Raw genomic sequence first — 21731 nt, 5'->3', positions numbered from 1 at the left:
TTTGATATCACCACGAACTGTGTATGCATTGGAAACCAACTCGTTCTTTTAAAATGTTGAGCAGTTGGACAACTTTTAAAGAAACTGCAATTTTGCAAAAATGGCATAAGGACTTTTTTAAAGATTCATTGTTTTTTATAAAAGCCTAGAAAATGGAGCTGCAGTGACCAAAGAAAGCACATGTCATATTTGGGAAGTTCTGATTTTCTGTAATTTCTCTTCATACTGCCAGTTGAATTGTTTGCTCTCATATCTTTGCAAAATTAGTCTCCCAGATAATCTTCCCTTAATTTGGTGGCTCCCAAACGCTGCCCACTGCGGTATCAAAATGAGATATTGCTCTCGGTGAACGGCGTGCTCAGTTCTCAGATTACCAGTGAAGCAGCTAATGATTTTTGACACTTACACGGTTGTCATTGTCCGCTCGAGTAGACGCCATACAGAAAAACGGGATGCTCCTCACCCGACAGCTGTTGTCTCAAGGTCTCTGCAAGCTCCCCAGCCTCATGGTTTGGTTCCAGTTTGCTGACATTTATACCTGTGTGCTAACTGCTTCAGCCACAGACAGCACATTTGTTGTACATGCATTTATAGGTGACGGGCAAGTGCAAAGGGCAAGAGTCATGCCCACAAGGCAGAGCACATTACCGTGCCAGCTCGGCCCCGCTCCCTGCGTGCCCGTGCAATGGCCAGCAGCAGCTGGCCCAGCTCACGAGCTGGGCTGAGGTGGCAGGAGGTTTAAGCTCTTAATTTCTCCCAGCTGCCTGTCCTAAGCTACACCGCTGTTGCAGGTGCTGTAAGCTAATTCATCAGGTCATGGGTGGCTGCTGAAGAGGTGATGTGTTTGTTTCTTCTCTCCCTTATGTGTCTGGAGGTGACACGCATGGCCGGAGGGCTCAGGCGGCTTCAGTCACCGCAGGTCAGTCTGCCAGAGGGGGATTTAACTTCTGAGAGGGATTGCCTAGCTTCTGGTGCTAACTGTGGTGTGTAAGGCATGTGGTTGTGCCCATCCTCCTGAGCTGGGGCCTTGTGTGGCCTCCAAGTGACGATGAAGAAGGAGGAAATAAATTGTCACTAGAAATGTACCTCTATCAGTTACCATCACTTAGTTCTAACGCTACAGCGGTAATGTAAAGCTTTTTTCCTTCTTTTTTTCTTTCCTGACTGTATCATGGGTAAAGTGCTTTGTCAAGGGAAAATGAGGTTTCCCTGATGTGCCAGGGCAGGGACCCAAAGCTGTCTTTCATCACTGTGCTGAATCCTGGGTGGAAAGGCTGAGACGGCGTCGCTCAGAACAGCAAGAAGGGCTTTGCCTCTGTTATTTTGAGGCCTCCAGAAGTACGTTTGCGTTTGATTTGTGAATTTTGAACAATATTGACTGAGGCTTTAGTTAAGAGCTGTTGGAATTATTCTCTGTAGAGATTTCTCAGGCAGCAGATGCATGAGAGGGGTGTATGTGCGTGTATTTGCAGCTTTTTTTCTTCAGCTTAAGAAGAGCTGGGATCATGAAAAGTGATAACTGTTAAAACCAGTAATGAAGACAGTATTAGCCTGTAAGAGGTGAAGTGGGTTTGGGGAGTTTTGCATGCATTTCCTAGCTCTGCTCCTCTTTCTGACAGGGAGTAGTAGCTTGGTTCCTATCTGCTTTCCTCTCCCATCTGTATAAGGATAGTAAGAGAGCTGCTAAGCTATCTGTTGTAGAAAATAGTGATTAAAGTATTTGATTTTGTGCAGAAACTGGCATTGTGAAACTTTGCATTCATTTTCAGAGAAACCTGAAGATTAAAAAGTTTCATTTCTGGTGTTTTTTTGTTTTTCTTGTTTTGTTTTTTTTTCCCTTTTTATCCTGTTGCTAGTTCTTTCTGTGACAAAACAGGAATGGGGAAGGAAAGAAAAAAAAAAAAGGAAAACGAGGTAATCCAGAAATTCTCTTCAGAAATGTAGGTGAGCCACTGGCCAGACTTGTGCATAGTAAAGCTAATGCTAATCTAATGCTTGCTTTGGCTTTGTAAAATGACACGTTCTTCACCTCGCTTGTAATGGGTGTGAGCTGCATCCTTGGCAGATGTTACGCTTGCTGACAGAACTGGCAGATTAGAAATGAGGAACTGAACGGCAGTGGATGTGCTTGTGCTGGACGTTTGGATGGTTCTCCTGGGTAGCACATGGCAGGAACGGTAGGGTAGATATGGCGTGCAGGCGTTTTGTGCCTGGATAACATGGAATGATACAATGGCAGTGCTTTGCCTCTATTTTAGCTTCAGTGCCCGGCATATGGAGGTCTTGAGCTGAACAGAGACCTGTCTGCAGCTGTTTCTTTTCTGAAGAAGCAGCGCATGGCGCTTGTATGAGCAGGCCCAACTCCCCCAGTAGCACATTCAAAAATAAATACATTCCAAAGCAGTATGTTTAAGCAACATGAACTTCCTTTTCTGATCATATGTGGAAGGTTTATTTTCACATCCTCCAACACTCAGTAGGTGCTAATTTTCAGATTGGTTTGAAATGTCAAAGTATATAAGAGCTGTAGCGGACTCGGTCCTTTCATGCTGTATGGCATGAAGCAGCCCCTGAGCACAGGAGGGTAGGAGGAAGCTTCTCCTGGGAACTGGCTGTTCTGCAATTGCCATCTTGAACTGTTTCTGGCACCTTTCCCTGGCAATTGTCGATGACAGGATGTTACAGTTTATGGCTATCTGACCCCACTCGTTTTCCCAAGTTCTGCAGCAGGGGCTTGGGCAATCCTGCTGCCTGTCCAGGTAACCCCTGCAGATGCTAGGGAGGTACAGGTGGACACACAGTGCTATATGCTACATGTACTGCGGGGCAGAATTTGTCACTGACTCCTCAAACTGACCTGTACCATTTATAACCTTTGTGGCTGCAAAGTACATCGAAGAGTACATTTCAGAGGAGCTAAAAATAATATTCTCAGTTTAAAGCTATTTCTCTCCCAAGCATTCAGTCAATAAGAAGACAAGGAGTCGGTTTGTCCTTTTTTTTCCCATGCTTAAGTGTTCAGCTTTCAGAATGGAGCTGTAAGTTTATCACAAGTTATTGGCCTGTTAGTTGAGTTGGCTTTAGTATGTGGATTATGTTACTGGAAAGTGTAATCACTTGCCAGAACTGCCTTTGCTGTTCCATTTCCCTTTCCATGTCCCAATTTTGTAAGTTATCTGGTAGCTGCACTGAAGGCCAAACTCTTACTGAACTGATTAGAACCAGGAGTTGGCATTCTGCTCCTCTGTCTCCTTCTGCCAAAAGCCAGTAGGCAAAAGAAAGAATATACATTTTTTACTATTTACACGAATACAGTTTACAGTCATTTAAAGCACCTGAAGATGAGTACATCAAAGCTCTGATTCTCCTAGTGTCACAGTGTGACCACACTGTGGATAATATTCAGTACATTCAGCAAGTCTCCATCCCGGGAAGGGGATAAGTGATGGTGGCTTTTTAAAAAGGAGTAATTAAATGCCTCTTTTTTTTTCTTTTTTTTTTTTTTTTTCCTTTTAAGATGTGGTTGGAAATGACTCATTTGGAAAACTTCAAATTAACCGGATACATGTAAACCAGAATTCAGATGTTTAGGACTAACAGTATAAATGCCTTGGGGTATTCAATAGTCCCAAGTATTAGGTGTACAAAACTGAAAGAGCTGCCTTAGTCCTCTGCTCGAGATCTTGGTCTTTTACTATGTGCATTTTTTATTGATCAAGAATAATGGCAATTGATTAAGTGTGCCGGTCTGACGTTTCTTCTCCTGTGTATAGAAAATCAGCTGTGTGTATCAAATCTGTGAATCAAACCTCTGAACTAGATCATTTTTAGAAAAGAGAAGAAATTACACAACCTTTTTTTTTTCCCAAAGTCTTCATAGAGACCATAAATCTTCATAAAATCAAGTTGAAATCAAGCAAATACTTTCAGTCCGTGGAAGGGTTATATGTAAGTTTGTAAACATGAAGATATTTGATTCCAGATTCTCTTTATGGAACGTGATTTTGTTTTAGAAATGCCAAAGCCACTCCTTTCAGCATTTAAAAACTAAAACCACATTGTCCTGTTAAAATTAGATCCAAACATTTTATAAAAAGAGTTGGGTTTTCTTTTGAAAAGTTAGGAAATGTATTAAAAAAAAAAGTTTTATTTCAGGTTGAACATAACTTTGGGGCGTTGATCTGAAGAAACATCTGTGCATTGTTTTGTTTCATGAAAAAGAAATCTTCCAGTTCAACATGAGGCAATTTTTCCCTTCTGCTTTTTGGTTTTCTTTTTAATCGTAGTTGGTGTTTTTTTTTTTGGTTTTTTTTGCAGTCACCAGAACTGCAAAATCTGCTTGGTGTGTTCTTTCTGATGATACTGACACAGTCACTCTTCCTGGTTTATGCTAGTGTCATGTGTGTGATTCCTCACTGGAGGAGTTTGGGGTTTGTCTGGCAGGAGAATGACCATTAGGGCTTTACTACCACTACTGCTGCTGAGCTGCTTTTGTCACCTGCAGGTGCAGGTAAGCCTCTTGTTGCTGTTTCCCCATTTGGCCCTGTAGAGTTTCTGAATACTCTCAGCTGCAAGTCAAGGAATTAAACGTGAGTGCTCACAGTTACCATTAAACATTTTCTTTGCTAATTCTCTTTGAATGTGTCCCGGGGACTGCAGTTGAGGATTAAGAGGAGTGCCCTCAGCACCATCAGTAAGCTGTATTTGAGACCTCCAGTGACAGTGTTTATATTTTCCCTCTCTTGCCTGTATCCCTCACATGATACCTTGCTCGATGAGCAGCTCTCTCCTCCCCATCCCAAGTGATGCTATTGCTGAGGAATGTTGGACGGGGACCATTATACACATGCTGGAGGTGCTGCTGGATTTGGGGTTTGAGTTTGATTTCAAAGGGAGGAGATGCAGGAAGGAAATGTTGTTTTTAGTGGGGACCCAGGCCTTAGCGCTTTGCAGAACTGTTTTAAACACACTCCTCAGGCAGGGAGGTCTGTGAGAGCAGGGGAGGGCTCGGCGAGCTTTGCAAATGTTTCCATGCGCTGCTCGAGGCTGCTGTCCCAGGCACGTACTTCATTAATGCTGCTGGGGAAGGCATTTTGGAAATAATCAATCAGTGTCGCTCTGCGCTTCTTCTCTGTTGGCGCTGCTCTGTCTTGTTTCAGTGCTGCTCGTTTTGGTTTTAATTTCTGAATGAGGGATCGATCTGCACAGACCAGCACCAGGCGGAAGAGTTTGGTGGTGCGATGGGCTAAGCCATCTTGCCCCTTGTCTCTACAGCACTTAAACGTTTGTTTGGAGACGTAGGTCCTGAAGAAGCTGGCAGTGTCTGGGCTTTGCTGAAGCATGCTCTGAGCATCTCAGTGGTTTCCTAGGTCAGGATGAAGTTGTGCTCCCAGATGCTGCGAGCTCTCCTTTGGAGCACTCCTCCTCTCAGAGAGGACCTGCCTCTCAGTTCTGCAGGGTGTTATATCACAGACCTGCCACTTCTCACACCTTCCTTCTGTCTTTCCTCTTCCCTCTGCCTCTACATTCTGTGATGCAACTGAGCTCTGCTGCAAATGACTGCTTGTTGTTTTGCTTTGCTGAGGTGATGGCAAAGAGCTTTTTTTTTGCAAAAAAAGAAAGGCTTGTAAAGGGAAAGGCTGTAAAGAAAATTTCTGTGATGCATGGCAGCTTTTGTATGTATAGGAATGGAGAAAATTTAGTGGGATAGCCGCTTTGGTGTAAAAGATCAAGATAACTTTGCCTTCACTCTGAGAGAATCAGTGGCTAAACTGGGATTAAGTGGCAGAAGTACCTGATCCCCAGGCAGAGGTTCACACTTCTGTCAGCAAATTGTTGTAAAACTGGTGGAGTTGAATGGGCAGGACACACCGGGTATTGCAGAGGATCTGGCCTCCTGGCACTGGAGCTGCACTTCACAGCAGTACTGGGGTTGCGTGCTCTGAGTTAATCATCTGAGGGACACCTGTATAACGTGCACTTTGGCCAGTCCCTTCTGATGCTCCGTGTTACTGCTCACAAAGGAGCAAAGAAGGATTGTACTTACTTTTCCCCAGAGTTCAACGGGAGGTAACGCTATATTCCAGGGAGGTAGTTCTTCACCTCCCTTAATGAGTAACTTTATACTGTGCTGTCTCTTACAATAACAGCTGTCGCTACCAAAAGGCAAAGAAGCTATTTGACGAGCCCGTGAGGCTGTAAGAATTGTTAAGAGAGGAGGGGAGGGCACGGGCAGGGAACGAAGCTTAGCACAAGAGCCATGAGAATTCCCAGGCTCCAAAGAGTGCTGCTGATTTTAGCATTTCATGTGCTCCTACGTAGTGTTTTTTTAACATTTCTGGTCACAGTGAATGAAAGCAAAATCCCAGCTGAACTGCATATCAGTACAGGGACAGCTAGGAAGGTCGGACTGTGTTGTTATATTTGCTGCACGGTGTTGTGTCATGAACGATGCTTATAGCTCAGATCCTCAAATACAGACGTAGCAGCAAGTAGAATAAGGTGGGAACGGGCCGCTGTGGCTACTTTTATCCTACTCGACACAGGGTTTCTTTGAGTTGAGTCTGGTTTGAATCAGAGCATCTCAGTGCTGCAATTTGTCATAGATTTCTTTGTTCTATTCCCGGTCATTCTTCCATGTTTGTTTACAATGATATAATGTCCATGTGGCAGCTCCAGCAGTTGTTTGGGAGGCAGCTGAATGCTACAGCAGCAACATGAATATACTTTCAGTTCTCTTTCAAATCACTCCATCCTCCTGCAATTTGTTTTTGAATGCCAGTGGCCTGTAGATCATCTGTGAAATGAAGATGCTCGGGGACCGGGCTTGTGTGGCTTTTAGCTCATCTGTGACTTTCTTACTTCATGGTGTTCTTTGGTCTTTCCTCAAATACTGTACCTCTGCCAGAGTAAGACCAGTTCAGTCTCTGTCAATGTCAGCTGTTCAAGGGAAGAGAGCGGGGCAGGGCAGGGCAGGGCAGAGCAGCATCCTGAGTGAGCCTGCCCGAAACACCATGCCTGAAGTCCGGATGCTGCTGGAGTTTGTGCCAGTGCTCCCATTCACCTCCCTGGCACGAGGATGTTATCCCCTTACTGATAAAAAACTTTTTCCCTTTGTGAATGTAAGGATCAATGGATTGTTTGTTCTCCCACAGACTGTCTTTGAAGCCTGGTGATGTGCGTGCACGTCCGTCGCCTCCCCCGTGAATTGCGACATCGGTAGATTTTGCCTGGACAAAGCGCAGGCCCAGGAATTGAGACTGCTGCCTAGGTGGCTGATAAGTTTGGAAGGTTCCTGAAATAAGAGGAGTGGGCCTAGGTGAGAGCACGCACAGCACTGAGAAATAAAAGAGAAAGTCACTGTAAGTTGGAGGACTGGCCCTGGCACCCTCCCTGTGAGCAGCGGTGGGAAAGTGCAGGGAGACCAGGGAGCGTGCTTTTGTTTTCAGGAGGTAGTTAGGGACCTTGCTTTACGCTCTGCCTTTATTCTCTAAAATAAGGATGTACAAAAGAATCCCTCTCCTCTGTGAGGTCTGGGTGTGCCTGCCCCACCAGTGCTCCTGTGCATAGCAGGGGCTTGCAGAGCTTCTGCGCTGCCCATTGCCTGGGTGCTGGGCAGAAGTGGGAGGCTACACAGGGAGAGGGGTTCATTAAGCCCCGTACACCTGAAGGCAGGGGCAGTGAGCCCACCTGATGCAGCTGGTAAGCTCAGGATTTCCTTCTACTTGCTATCATGATTATTATTTATCATTGTTATTGATAGGAGAGAAGTGCAACCCAGCTGCTCAGCGCCGAGCCCGGAGCGCTCCTGCAGGGCGAAGCGCTCGGTGCCGCTTAGAAAACCAGCCATTGTGCTGCCTCTTGAATAAGCATTTTATTTCACATGCTCGTTCTGAGCCTCCTGCTGTTGCTCACACTACAACTGCTGACAAGTAGCCTTCCTGGCAATATGGCATCAGAGCCCGTGAGCTGCCTTCCCTCTGGCTGGGACTCTGGGAGAACAATATGAACAAGACAAATGGCAGTTGCATATTTAAAGTCAAGTATTCCCTCTTAAACATGAAAATGCTCTTCGCACTCTGTACGTATCCCTGCTTGGTGATAGCTATTGGCCACGTCATGCATTATTCCTGTGTTGGGATAGGAGCGTGCTGGCTGTGCAGCAAAAACCTGCACCTCGCTCCTTGGCTGAGCACCTGGAAAGCTCATCCATCATTAGCAGGACACCCTGGTGTATAGCACATGAGTTTTACTAACTGGGATCAGTCAAGCACCATTTTTAAGCTCAGTTACTTTAAACTTAGCCTAATTCATAGTGGAACAGAACTGGTTTTGCTGTGCAAGTCTGTAGAGCACTGTGCTCTACGGTATCTAACAGCACTTGGTAACTGTGTCAATGAGCATTAGTAAAGTAATAGAAATTAACCTTTACGTTGATGTGGCTGATCTCTAACAATGCACCAGGGTCCTGTTGTTTGAAGCGCTGTAAATTTGCATGACAGAAATACTTTCAGATCTAAGAACATGCACATTCAACTGAACAGGTGAAAACAAACAAGTGTGGTGCAGCCTTGAGCGAGGCCACGGAGAAGTCAGTGGCCTTTCCAGTGACTTTAATAGCCACTAGGTTGGGTCTCACATAGTTTCTGTGTTGGGCTTTTAAAACACATTACCATATTCTCTGAGAGATGGAACTCGACAAAGCACGAAGTTTGTACTATGGGAAGACTGGCTCATCCTTATTGCTGAAAGACGAGAGCACCTTACTTTGACGGAGCTAATAGTAAAAACCAAAGCTACTGAAAGACTGAAAATCCGGAGGGTTTCAAGACAGTAGAAGCTCGGGAAACTTGGAGCAATTTTTCCTAGGTCTTTAGAAAACATTCTTTATAAAGGTATTTGAATCTCTGCAGAATGAATGCAGAGCGATCAGTGACGCAAGCAGGATGTTCTGATGCTGTAGTTCGTGCTTTGTGTTTCTATTCAAATGTGCATGAAGAAAGGCAGGGGGTGAAGGATACAGTTCACTGCGACTCTCGGTGAGGCAGCTGTTGAAAGGCCAGGCTAGAATCTGCTTTGTCTTGGCTTTTCTGAGGGGAAGGGAAGAAAACATAATATATTCATAGGCTCTGTGTATATGTGTGTGCATAAATATGCATACATATATGTATGAAAATATGCACACAAAGCCACTGATTGTCAGCAAATAACACTATTCACAGAAGCTTAGTGTCTGCTGTAAGCAGGAAGCACAAGTCCTTCCCTCTTCTACTGAAGGCAAAGTTAGGTATAAAATTGCTGTAGACTAGTACAAGATTTTTTTTTTTTAAATAGGTGTATTATTCCTGTCATCTTCCTGTCTTCTTAAATGAAATTGTTAGGTGTTTTGCCAGCTCTTTTGTGTTGGTAAAACAAAGTACACACTAACTAAGGGTAGCAATAAAATCCTAAGTCTTAATCAGAGTTTAGTATTAACGTTCCTCTAACTGGTTAGATCAAGCAATTTATACCATAGAAATTTTCCTTTTTAAAAGCAAAAGCACACCCCTTACTCTTCCATGCGTGGTGTTCTTTTTGCTTTGGTTTGGTTTTTTTTTGTGGTGGTGGTGATGGTGTGGTTTTGTGGTGTTTTTTTGGTTTTTTTTTTTTTGGTTTTTGTTTTATGTAGACAGCAGGCAAAAGGGCTGTATCATTTCTGGAATGAATGAGCGGGGTGAGAGGAGTAAATGTGTACTCTGGTTTCTGCTGAAATGAAGATGGAAGATTGGATTAACATCCTGTGATTCTGTGGGTTTTGGGAACCATATTATCATGAAGGAGTTTTTAAAGGCAGTGACCAGAGTGAAGATGAAATTCTTACCTTCGTAGCCAGATCTGTGTGAGTGGCGAGGCTGGGCTCTCCTTCGCTGGGAGAGTAAGGAACAATCTCTACTTAACTACCTCTTTACTGGAAAAAAAAAAAAAACACAAAAGCTCACAATATGCAGGAGGATAAATTGTTGTGGAACTGGAACCAACTCTGAAAAAGCTGGTTGCAAGAGTTTAAAAGTGGTGGTAAGTATTCCACACAACTGTGCATCCTCTTCTCCTAGCCAGCTTACAGTAATAAGTGGTGTGATGGTAATTGAATTGAACTTACACAGTATTGAACACTGAATTAAAATAAAGAAGTGCCTGATTTCAAGTTTTATTCTGAAGAAATGGGATTTATTTTTTTTCCCAGTGCGTTTACGACAGGTAGATCTGAAGGATTTAAAAACTTTGAAGACTTGTCTCATTTTTATTTAGCAAATCCACAGGTGCGGTATACACTAAAGAATTTTTCAGTGTGTGGAGCTTCAAATCCTTTGGGAAACTAAAAATAGGAAACAGGCAAAAAGGCAGTAACCAAAACAGGCATGATTATTTTTGTAAGGTTAAACAATTAACCTCTCTTTCTTGATTCAACGCTATTCAAAATTCAAAAATGAAGCTAAGGAATGGGAAATGGTACTCGATTAGTGGACTTTTAACTGCTGATGTAGGATATCAAAGATGTATGAGCCTTCATTCTTTACGGCTTTATTGAAAATGCTCTTTTATCCTTCTGAGTAACGTGGAAGGAATGGGATGTTGCAGCTGGGCTCGGGCATGGCCTCAGAGCATTTTGCTGGTCTTTCATGACATTGCAGAAGCTTCTTTTGCCCATTACTGATTTTTTGTTGTTATTCTTTTGGGATAATTTGCCTGGAAACCAGATCTTAGTTGCCCTCAGAGTGTTCATGTGATGATGATGAGTTAATATAGTGGAGACATCATTTACATACATCTGGAGCTGGGTAAACTAAATTAAATTCTTTAAATAAATAAGACACAGCGTATCAGTCTATCAGAACGAAACCCACCCTCGACTCAGTAATTAGAGGAAAATGATTAGGAATTAAATGCTAAATTTAGATTTATCTGTACTTTACAGGAGTGCTTGTTAAAAGAAGAGCCAGCACGAGAAATCTTGGCTCTGAGGATCACCAGGAAGAAAGCCTCTCTATGTATTTTGGCCATGTAGCAAGCAGTTCCAGCAATGACTTGCTAGAAGTGACATGTCTGATTTATTGCCCACTGCAGCTTTGAGAGTGTTTGCGAGCTGAAGTATCTGTTATGGTTAGGATGATTATAACTGTGTTTAATTTTATTTTGGAGAGAGAAAGAAAATAAATACTCTTTTTTTTTTTTTTTTTGTGGGTTCTGGATGCAAATGACTTCGGTGGTTGCTTTTGGTCCTTAAGCAACGCCAGCCTGGGCTGTTCGGTGCCACTTGTGCTTTCCCTGCAGTCAGGGCTGTGGCTGGTCAGCGGGAGGAGAGCCCGAGCGCGGTGCCCAGCTCTCACCGCATCACAGCATCGCAGCGGGGCTTTGCTGTGAGTGCACGGGTGGGTCTGGCAGAGCCAAAAACTGTATTGTCATCCTGGTGTGAGTTGCTGAGCCAGTAGTTGGGATGCTTGCTCCCTGTCAAAGTTTTCTGCTGTCTCTGGTATATCAGTAAGTCTGCAGCTGGTTTGGGTTCTGTCTATTAAAAACACAGAGGTGTCAGTGCATTGGAGAGTATCTCCCAGCATCCGGTTGGAGTGCTCTGTGGAGGATGCTAAGATCTAGCCAGTCAGTTGTTTCGATACTATCCCCACCAGTACTATCTTTCATCCATAAGTTCCCAACGCATTTCCCAACCTGTGCAAAATAGAACTGCAAGTAGCCTTGTGAATAGGAACATAAGCACAAAATCGATGCCTCTAACTGAAAAGCATTGCTTTGCAGACCCAAAATCTAGAGCCTTTCATCTGCGTAAAACATTGCATCATCTTTAAGTTAGGCTCATGCAGAAGAGGCGTGTTTCTGTTTCATCTCTTTCATGAGCCAGATGCCAGGTTTTGAAGTTTTGGGGACATTCTCTTTGGTTGTGGTCCAAAAATATCAACCCTTCTATAGTTCTAAGTAAAGAAACAAAACCAAAAAATGTAGGTCTCTGTAAGTACAAGATGCCTTCTCCAAGAACCACCGTGGTTTGCCCTGGTGGAGTTTGGCTCAATGGCCCAGCAAGGGAAATGTTAATTCAGTTCCTTGCTGAGAGCTGGGCTGACCAGGAACATCAGTCTTAATCCTCTGTGTCCCAGGTTAATGCCCCGTTGGCAGCACCCCTGGCTAGTCAAAACTTTCTTCTTAGAGAGAGAGAGAATAAAGCAACAGTTCTCTCTCTCCAAACTGAAAGAAATTCGTAGCTGACAGATCCAGGTTTTATCGGGAAGATGCAATAAGCTGCCTGGAAGCCTGTGATGTTCCATCATGCAAAACGATGGGAAATGGATGAGGAGTCCCTCTGAACTCGCTGCCACTAGAAATGCTGCCCAGGTAGCTGCATTTGCAGAAGGTCAGAGTTTCCTTCTGTTTTGCGTCAGAAACCAGTCAGCTGTTCATATATCAGTAGTTCAGTGCACTCACATGCATCTCATACTGGAAGACAGTCTCTTTTTAGCTAGAGAAGAAAACCCATAAAGGCGGGGTGGGCAGTAGAAGCACAAAAAGACAAAGAGATGTCAGGAAGTTATGAAACACATCCTGGAGCACGTTTTCAGCTTCTGGTTAAGCTATTGTACCAAAATCTGTGGTTGTGACCTTTCTCTATCATTTCTGATTTTGTGTTCAGGGAAAAGAAAAATAGTGAAAGCAAATCCCTACTGATAAGATCCATCTCCTTATATCACCTGTCTTGCCAGTATGGGTTTGTGTTTTGCACAGCCCTGGAGAAAATTAAATGGATATCCAGCATAACCAGAGAACATCCTAGCTAAGTTGACAATAACGAAGAAAAGATGAACTATCCTCTTATAAACTGACTGTTCATTGCACTTGGCTGATTCCCTCCTGCTCTTCTTTAATATCCTTGTCAGTCTGTTGGCCAGGAGCTGAAGCCACACCAGCCATGCAGTTAAAACACAGAGTGGCCAGAAATTTCAATTAACTCCCATTTCCGTGAACACTTACTGGCCATTGGTTCCAATTCCTATAAAAATGTCTGGGCAACTCGTTGCTTAGCATTTCACCTCGTTTTGTAGCCGCTACTTTACAGCACTCCGATTTTAAAATGTAATTTTACAAGTGTTACTTTTACTGACTGTTTTCTGCTTCACCGTGTATTTTTAAATGCCAAAAGTATGAGCAGGGTGGAGAGGGGGCCAGTTTTGCAGCAGGTAATGCTGAGTTCTGCTCATTTTGAGTTCTGCTGCTGCTAAATACATTTCCACTGCTTCATCTGATTGTAAAAAAAGATACTGTATGATGAGTATTCAAAACGTATTTTAAAAAGCAACCCTTTGTTTGCTAGGAAATGTTCTCTGTTTAGTAAGAACATGGCTAAAAATGTTTGCTGGCCCTATACCTTCCTGGACAGAATATTCTTTTTCCTCTTCTGAGAAAAGCTGTGTGGAAAGGTGCCTCTGGGAAGCCAGACCTGACCAAGGAAGGGAAAGGTTTTTTTTCCCCTAGGCACTTCTGTCCATCATGAAGCTGTAGGATGGGTGCTTCAACACAAGACACAGATAGATGGATCTGCAGAAGCGCCTGGTGGAGCATGGACTTGAGAGAGGAGAGGAAGCAGTGTGGGGACGGTGACACAGTAAAGCAGTGCTCGGGTGCCCAGTGCAGGGCACGTCCTGGGAGCTGTGTCATGCTTCCCTTTGGTAAAAGGGTCTGAGAAGGGAATGGCAAAGGGGCTGTTGCTTTAGAAGCACCGCTGGCTCTGTCACCGCTGCAGGCAGCCAGTATACCTCAGGTCCATGCCTTCTGTGCTCCCTATTCCTTGCTTTCCTGAGCAGTAGCTCCCCAAGCTCCCCCCTTTAAAATTACGATGAAAAAATGGGGAGCAGGATGATTTAATGAACATCTTAGTTGGAATGGAACTGCATTAAGAAGCCAGCAGGCCTGATAAAAAAAGCCTCAACATGCTGAAAAATAAATCCCACTGAGTACTCAGCATCCTGCCTGAGTCACCAATTCCCCAAGGCAGAAAACAAAGCAAGGAAAAAAAAGTTTGTTTTTACACAGCAAAGCCAAAACACGTCCATTTCTGATTCAAGATGAGTCCTGGGGGACATCCCTTCTGTAATGCAGCATGGGGTCAGTATAGGTGAGCTGACAAATGCACAAATTGATTTTTTTTTTCCTCATCCTTTAGACAAAGCACCTACTAATTTCAGCGGGACTCATGCCCGTGTTCATTTTATGACTGGAGCTATCCCAAAGCATTCAAGGACCAGGGATTGTTAGCGCTAGGGCGCAGGGAGGGCTTAGATGCGTGAGTCAGATTTTCCATAGCTCCTCCTCTGGCTCCAGTGGCGAGCATCAGCAGGACTTTGTCTTGCTTCTTCCTCCGTTACGGGCTCTCCCCGTCACTCCTGCTCTGGTGCTTCTTGCCCCTTCACGAAGTCCCTGCAAAGGCTTCAGCACCGTAAGGTTTCTACAAATAATGTCTGCAACTTGTGAGGAGAGAAACAGCAAAGTATTTGCCTGGTTCCCTGAGGCTTTATAAATATGTGCCCAACTAAAGGCAGCTTACAAATCTGCTGTGCTTCAGAATCGCACAAGTTGGATGGAAATTCTCTGCTTGTGATGGGATGAGAGGGCGGAGAGCGAGACTTTGTGCTAGCAAGTGACCCCTGGCTGGCAGCAGTCTGCTAATGCTTTTAAATGAACTGCTGCAGAGCCGAGGGCTCAAAGCAGAAGCACAATGAAAGGTGCATTATTATTGCTGCTCTGATTATGGCAGATAATTCTGCTGTTCTCATTTACAGATTTAATGGCTTGTTAATAATGTCTGATTTGGGAATATTGTATAGCCTATCAAGTAGGGGTGGCATAATAGCATTAATAAGGGTAATTGAGGTTGTTGCTATAATCTTGTTTGCTCTTTGGTTTGTTAATTGAAAGTGACTTATCTTAATATATGATAGAAAAATTGTTGCTCCTCTGTGCAGCCTGGGCACCTCGAAGGGAAAAGGGATGTGTCAGTCCGCACCGGTTTTATGTTGTTGTGGGGTATGTACAGCAGTAAGCATCCAGAAGTGAATCAGCGTCACATGTGTCAGGTATTGTGTGTCTGTGTTTATGTTCTGTATAAATAACTGTGTGTGCTGTTACTTGTGACCATGCGTGTCTCTTTTTGCAAGGCTCGGTGTGTAAGTCTGCCCGCAACGCGTGCAGTTGATTAGACGGCCTTTACTGGAGGAGCTGGAAATGAGAGACATCCAGGCTCTGAATGTTTAACCCCGGAGAAAAAACTTGGCATTTTGTCTCCCATCAGCGTTTGCCCGTAACTGCTATTAACATTAATTATGGAGATACTTATGTGAACACCCTGTTATCCCTAATTAGAGTTAATGGAAGATATGCGTGGATGTTAACAGGACAAGAGACAACCAAGCTTCCATTTCTAAGGTTAAATATTCAGTAGAATATTCCCTCTTAGACACGTCCAACATCCTATAATCATGCAGTCAGACTTATGCAAAAGCAGAACAATTTCACCTTTTTCTTTTTTTTTTTTTTTTCCCAGTTATGGCCACCTTTAACTCTTTGGTTAAATTAAAGAGCAAACAACGATGTGGCAGTGCCTTCAGTTACCTTTTCTAATGTAATTATGCTACATTTTCTCTATTCATAGAGCACCTCCGAACCAGACTTTGTAGCAGACCATTTGCTGTCCCTTTCACTGTCCCGGTAAGGAATGAATGCTGGTAGAGGCAGGGGAGCTGGAAGGATTTGGCTTTGTTCTGAACCGGCACCTTGTGAGAAAGAGCTCAGGCCCTGAGCTCTCGAGTAGGTCACATTATAGTTTGTTTGGTTGTTGTTTTTTTTCCCCCCAGATGATCTGTGATACAGTTATGGGGTTGTTTGTTCATCTCTACCATCCCTTACCGCCACACGAGCATGGTGCTGAGCCGCTTGGATGCTGCGTGGTGACCCCCTTGCTATTAGGCAGCCCGCGGCTCCCCGTTCCTCCTTGGCTGGAGCTGGGGGCTGCGCCACCCAGCTTTGCAGCTGCTGCTTTCCGTGCAGCAATTCCAAGTACAAGGACTTGGCTCGGGTCTCAGATTCTCCCATTTCCAGAAACTGCACGAGAGCCCATTGCTGTCTGAGGTGCGTGATCGCCAGCAGCATGGGGCAGCAGGCTGGTGAGGGGACTGCTGGGGACGTGACTGAAGCACTTGACCTTTGGGGCTCAGTACGAGGTCAGTCTCTGCTCACATTTTCCCCAGAGGATGAGCCCGGGGACGGTTGGTAGGTTTTGATTTAGCCATTTGTTTGTATATTCTGTTGATGATTTTATGTATTTTTTCAATCCTCTCATTACAAGTGCATTTTTCTTTTTTTTTGTGGTGTTCAAAGAATCTGTTAAGCTTTGTAATTAGTGGTACTTCTTTGATTTAATATATAAAGTAATGCTTTCACAGGTCAGATCCACATGGACCTCTAGTCCTTTTTCCTTTTTTTTTTTTTTTTTTTGTTCATGGGCGTGTATTTTGAGTGACTGTGTAAAGCTTAAAGTGCCTGTATTTAAACTGGTGTGAGCAAAAGGCTTTTGATGGTGTTTTGTTCTGGGATTTTGGAGTAAGCTGTATTGGTTTGAGAGCTCATGCTAGACACTGCTTAAAGTGGACAGATGCTAAGAAACCTTGCTCTGTACTAAGCAGGGTTGCTAATTTAGCTGTACTTGTGTAGTTGAAGTGGCAAAATCCCCTTCTGTGGTATGGCTTACCCTAGTTTATGGGAAAGAACAATTTTTTTCTGGTGTATCTGCATTTATATCTTTTAACAAAAAGGATACATCCTCTTTAAAAAGGCAAATGCCCCCATATTTTAACGTTTCAATTAAAATGCCCTCTAAGCCTTCAGATGCAGTAGGAAAGAAAATAATCCTGTAAAGGGAACGTAGTTGTGACATACCATTTTATTTCAGCTAGAAAAATGTGGCCTCGCTTGGAGCAGAAGCTGACTCTCTGATCAGGCCATGGTCTGGTCATACGGTTGGGGAGGTGAAACGCAGTCAAACTGAAGATATCATCATACCCACGGAGGTTAAGGGCCCTCCGCCTCAGGCAGATTCCTTTGTTTTTATAAGCCACTACAGCTAGGCTGTAAATGGAGGTCTCCGAGCAAGGCTAAGGTAATAACCTCAGGTGGTAACTTCAAACTGGCTTCATGAGCTAAATCCTATATTTTGTGTCTTTAAAATAAAAAGGGGATGTGTAAATTCCTCCCTGTCTTGCCTTTGACTCATGTGAAATGTATAATATATCCTGAGGCAAATATGCTAAGTTTTTAACTAAACTCTTACACACTGAGATCTTAATTTCTGTTAGTTTGCTTTGTTGGTTAATTGCCGATACTGTATCCGCCAATGTAGTCATTTTTTTCCTGAAAAATAGCTGAATGAGATGACATTAAAAAAAATCCTGTCTTCAGATGGATTTATTTTTTTTAATCTCTAGACTGAGCAATAGTCCATTTGAAGGGACTAATTTTGGATTCTTTGGGCCAATAGTAAGGATTAAGTGGTGAGTAAGTCATTATTCTGGGTGTTTGGTATAGGCTTAGCAGCATTACATTGATTTACAGGCATGAGTCCCCCCAGTCTGTACTGATAGATTCTGTAGTTATCTGGTCACCTCTGACTTGCCTTTTTTACCAGAAGGATATCCTGGCTATTACCCCAAGATGCTTTGGAGACACCTAACTGCTTTGTAAGCCTCCAAGAATAGCAGGAAAAGCAGCAGATAAGTATTAGCTGAGAAACCTCAGCGGTTTTGCCCTAGGATAATGGAAAGATAAGGTATTATACAAGGACATTCCATCTCAACAAAAAATGAATTTCAGGAGCTGGTGTTTCCATACAGAATAGATGAAGTGCTTAAGTGAGGGCTTGCTTGGCATTCCCTTTTACATTTTCATTCATTCTTTTTGACTCAGATTTTTTTGATGCTTCTGAGCAAAATCATGTTTGCCAAATGACAACTTGAATGCACGAATCTGATGACAAAAAAAAGTATCATATGTGATACATGATGCAGATAACAGAGTCAAGACAGTGCATTGCAGAAGGGAGGGGAAGTACGGAAATAAAGGATATAATGTAGCCTCTCAGTCAAAATTTGAGCTGATGGGGAGTGGTTGTGGTTGGGTCTGGGTGAAGCGAGCCCATGCTTGTTTCACCAGCTTCAAAACTGGGGCTACCCTGAACCTCTGGATGCTCTTACCCTTTGGGGGTGAAGTCTTTGTAAAAACAGGAATTGCTGGACCAAATCTGACTCCATTCTTGCTTCTTAGGGTGCGAAGGGCAAGGCGCTCTGCTGCCCAGCCACAAAGTGGTTTTTGTGCTGTTTGAAGGCCACGTGAGCTGCTTCGTGTTGGTGTTTCAGATCGTGCCTTCATCATTCACTGGCACATTTGCAATTTTTCCACCCTTCTGATTTGGATTAGAAGAATTTTTGTCTTCAGATACTAAATCCTGAAAGGTAAAATATCGACAAAGTCTGAGTAAAAGAAAATTCATCAGCATCCAGAGTATTTCCATGGTTAAATTTGCTGTTTCATTTTTGAGAGTGTCCTTATGACACCCTGTCAGCGCACACCGATTCTTACGTAGAGGGATGATTGATGGTGCTTCAGGTTTTGCCCCAGGCTATTCCCAGCCTGCTTGCAAGCGATTCTGGTAGTGAAGTTTCCACTGCTGCCGTTGTGTGTTATTTAGATTAAATGGAGCTAAAAACGCGCTGGCCCTGAACCACTTCACAACAAGAGATACAACCCTTTCTCCCCCTCAAAGCTTGCAAACCTTAAAACAAAGCCTGCCTGGGGAGACTCCTTGGCACTGTATTAAATATCCTTGCTGAGCAATGCTTTCTTATAATTATGGCCTTCCTAATAGGCACCGTGGGTAGTATCAACACAAAGCTATCTGTATTTCATGGTTTGACCTGCTTTAACCCCAGCCGGTCTCCTGGAGATGTAGAAAATCTCTCTTCCACACAAAGGTCTTGTCTTTCAGGCAAAGCAGAAGCGGTTACTTACAGGATGAGCTTTTTAAGAGCAGATGTGATACTTTTTGTGGGCGAAGTTCACCCCACCGGGAAGGCTGTCTGAAAGCCCCTGCATCCACTTCATCAGCACGTAGGCTGCGGTCCTAATCTGCCAAAAGGACCTGCTCCCTGCGGCTCTCCGCTGAAGTTCCCCGCAGATGCACAGTACTTGGGAGTAAGGATGTTTGGGGGGAGCGTATAATATTGTGCCTGGTGTTCTCTTCGCTACGGGGAAAAGTGGAGGCTCTCCAACACATGTAGCCCTTACTGCCTTGTGTTCCTGCCGCGCGGCAGGATGCCTCCTGCCCAAAGCGGGACGTGAGATGTCCGGGGCAGTGGTGGCAGCCGTGTGGCGAGGACGAGGCTCCCCTCTCTCATCCCGCCTGCCCGGCTGACGGGAGCTGGAGCACACGTTTCGCCGTGTCGAGGCGTCAGCGAAGAGGTTTAATTAGGCCCCTATTATTCCTTAATCCCTGGAAGTGCTGAAGTGTGCTGGCCCGGCCCCAATGGCGGCGGGAGCCACCGAAGCGGAGGTGACAGTGTTGCCATGGCACTCGGAGGTGTCCGAGCCGCACGGCTCCCAGCAGCATCTCCTAATTGCGGCTGTGCAGCAACAAAACAGATAACGCGCAGGTTTCCGTAAAGGCTGTAATCAAAGGAGCATCCCTTGCTTTTTAATACGTGCTGAATGGGTTCATTTGTAAGCTTATTATGACTTCAGAGAGAGGAGCTATTAGGGCGATCATTAGCTGCCTGGGCGAATAGCAAGGAAAACCGTGACACGTTCCAGAATAACCCTTCTTTTTAATGGCTGCACTTTTGGATGCATTAACAATAACCAGCCACGCTCTCTTTCATGTTTCCCTCGCCACAAGTAAGGACAAAGGAGAAGGGGACAGTGAACTGCGCGCTTTCAAAATAAGTTCAGATGGAGAGAAAAATGAGGTGTTAAGAGAGCAGCGAATTCACTAGCATGACATTGTGTGTCTTGATGCAGTATCTGTTATCCATTGGGAAAGCAAAAGCAGCTGGGAGCCAGCCTGCAAGTCTTGGCTCGTACCTCACTTAGTCCTGCCGCTCCTGTCATCTACGTATGAGTTGTGCCGAGGGTCTTTTGTCTGCCTGGAACCTGATCGCTGCTGGAGCCGTTAGATTATACATCTTCTGAAGGCAGGGGGAACGTTTAGAAACACGTATGCCAAGATTATGGGATTTATTAACTCTCGTTTATTTTCCCGTAGAACATCTGAAGCTCTGTTGAGGGCTGTGGTTGCGGTGCTCTCTCTGCTCCTTCGCTTTCTTATTCATTCTTAATCAGAAATACCAATAGTAAAAGACATCAGATGTTTGGGTGTTCATACCTTAATCGGGACAGGTGTGGTTGAGATCCCTCGTGTTGACCTGTAACACCACATTAGCTGCAATTTTGTGTCCTGGAGTGAATTACGGGTACTGATTGCAGTGAAACTAAGTTTAGATTTACGCATGCAATATGTGGCATGTGCATCAGTTTGGCTACTAACAGGGGAACTTAGATTCCATGTTTGCTCCTCTTCCCTGGGCTGTTTCTCACCACCTCTGTTGCATTCAAGTTTTACTTAAAGTATAGCTCCGATAGCTTGTGAGATTTATTTATTTCCTAAAGGAATCACTTTGAATTGTGCAGGATAAAGAATCTCCTATTGTGTGTAGCATCCATGGCACTTTGGGATGTGTTATTCTTGTTTACAGATTTAAAAGAGGACCAGGATCACATAAATGTTGTCACTTCTTAGATTTCCAGCAATTTTGTTTTATTTAGAATTACTGAAATCCTTCATTCAAGATCATCTGTTTTTACAGGATGTTTTTTCTAACCTTTGCTTTTCTAAACTGACTAAACTGAATGTTTTGGTTTTGTATCTGTGTAGGCAGCTACCTGGAACAAAAAGAAATTATTTTTTATTTTTTGTAAGATAATTAATGCACTCATAGTTCTGTTTGGGATTTTTTAAAAGCAATTACGATTATTAGTCCCCCAACGAAATGGTGTTAAAGGGTCGGTTTTGTTCCCCAACTCCTCCTTATGAAAAGCACTGAGAACAACAACAACAAGTTGTTAACCTACTGATCTGGAGCTCTGTTCTGTGTTAAAACAGATGATAAAAGCACGGGGTTTCAAATTGCCTTGCCCACAAGCCGTTGCCTGTGCCCCTGCACAACTGCTTTGACGCTGCTTTTCCTTGCCAAGGAGAAATCATTATTGTCTTTTTGATAGGCCAAGGCCCAGTGGCTCATAGTAATCCATTTTGATTGCCTCCTGACTTTAGAATCATTCATTTTTCTCCGCTGCATTGTTTCCCTCAAGCCTGCGAAGTATCGGGGAACTTCTTAAAATATTGGAAATTGTGGTCTGAGGAGGACAAGGTTGCCACAGCAACTGCCCAGCACTTCTGAGATGTGTTCCTGCATCTTTCCCAGCAATCACAAATGCCACAAACTGCTGAGGCATTCGCTGCAAACAAAGCAAGGCTATAGAAAAAGAGCGGAAAAGAGCACCAAGGAGTCAGTTGTAAAGGTGAGATGTGTCAGGCTAAAGGAAGAAGTGTCAGGCATTTACACTTCATGTTAAATGCCCTAACCATCTGG

The 21731-nt window shown here is 44.0% G+C and overlaps 1 protein-coding gene across 13 annotated transcripts in view; it reads left to right on the top strand.

Annotated features, from left to right (window-relative positions):
• Positions 1-21731, top strand: part of TSPAN18 (tetraspanin 18) — a 110907-nt gene that overhangs the window by 61150 nt on the left and 28026 nt on the right. The window contains exon 1 of one of the 13 annotated variants that reach the window (XM_080594325.1): positions 862-919. The exons of 10 other annotated variants lie outside the window; for them this stretch is intronic. The gene's annotated coding sequence lies outside the window, so the exon portion shown is untranslated. Of the gene's footprint in view, positions 1-861; positions 920-16277; positions 16306-16547; positions 18540-21731 lie in introns of those variants that run through there. 2 more of the 13 variants (XM_080594323.1, XM_080594324.1) reach the window with 2 other exon arrangements.

Source organism: Anser brachyrhynchus (assembly GCF_964034855.1).
Source record: "Anser brachyrhynchus genome assembly, chromosome: 5".
NCBI lineage: Eukaryota > Metazoa > Chordata > Aves > Anseriformes > Anatidae > Anser > Anser brachyrhynchus.
Note: the sequence above shows the minus strand (reverse complement) of the source record. Positions and strands in the feature narration are given on the sequence as shown.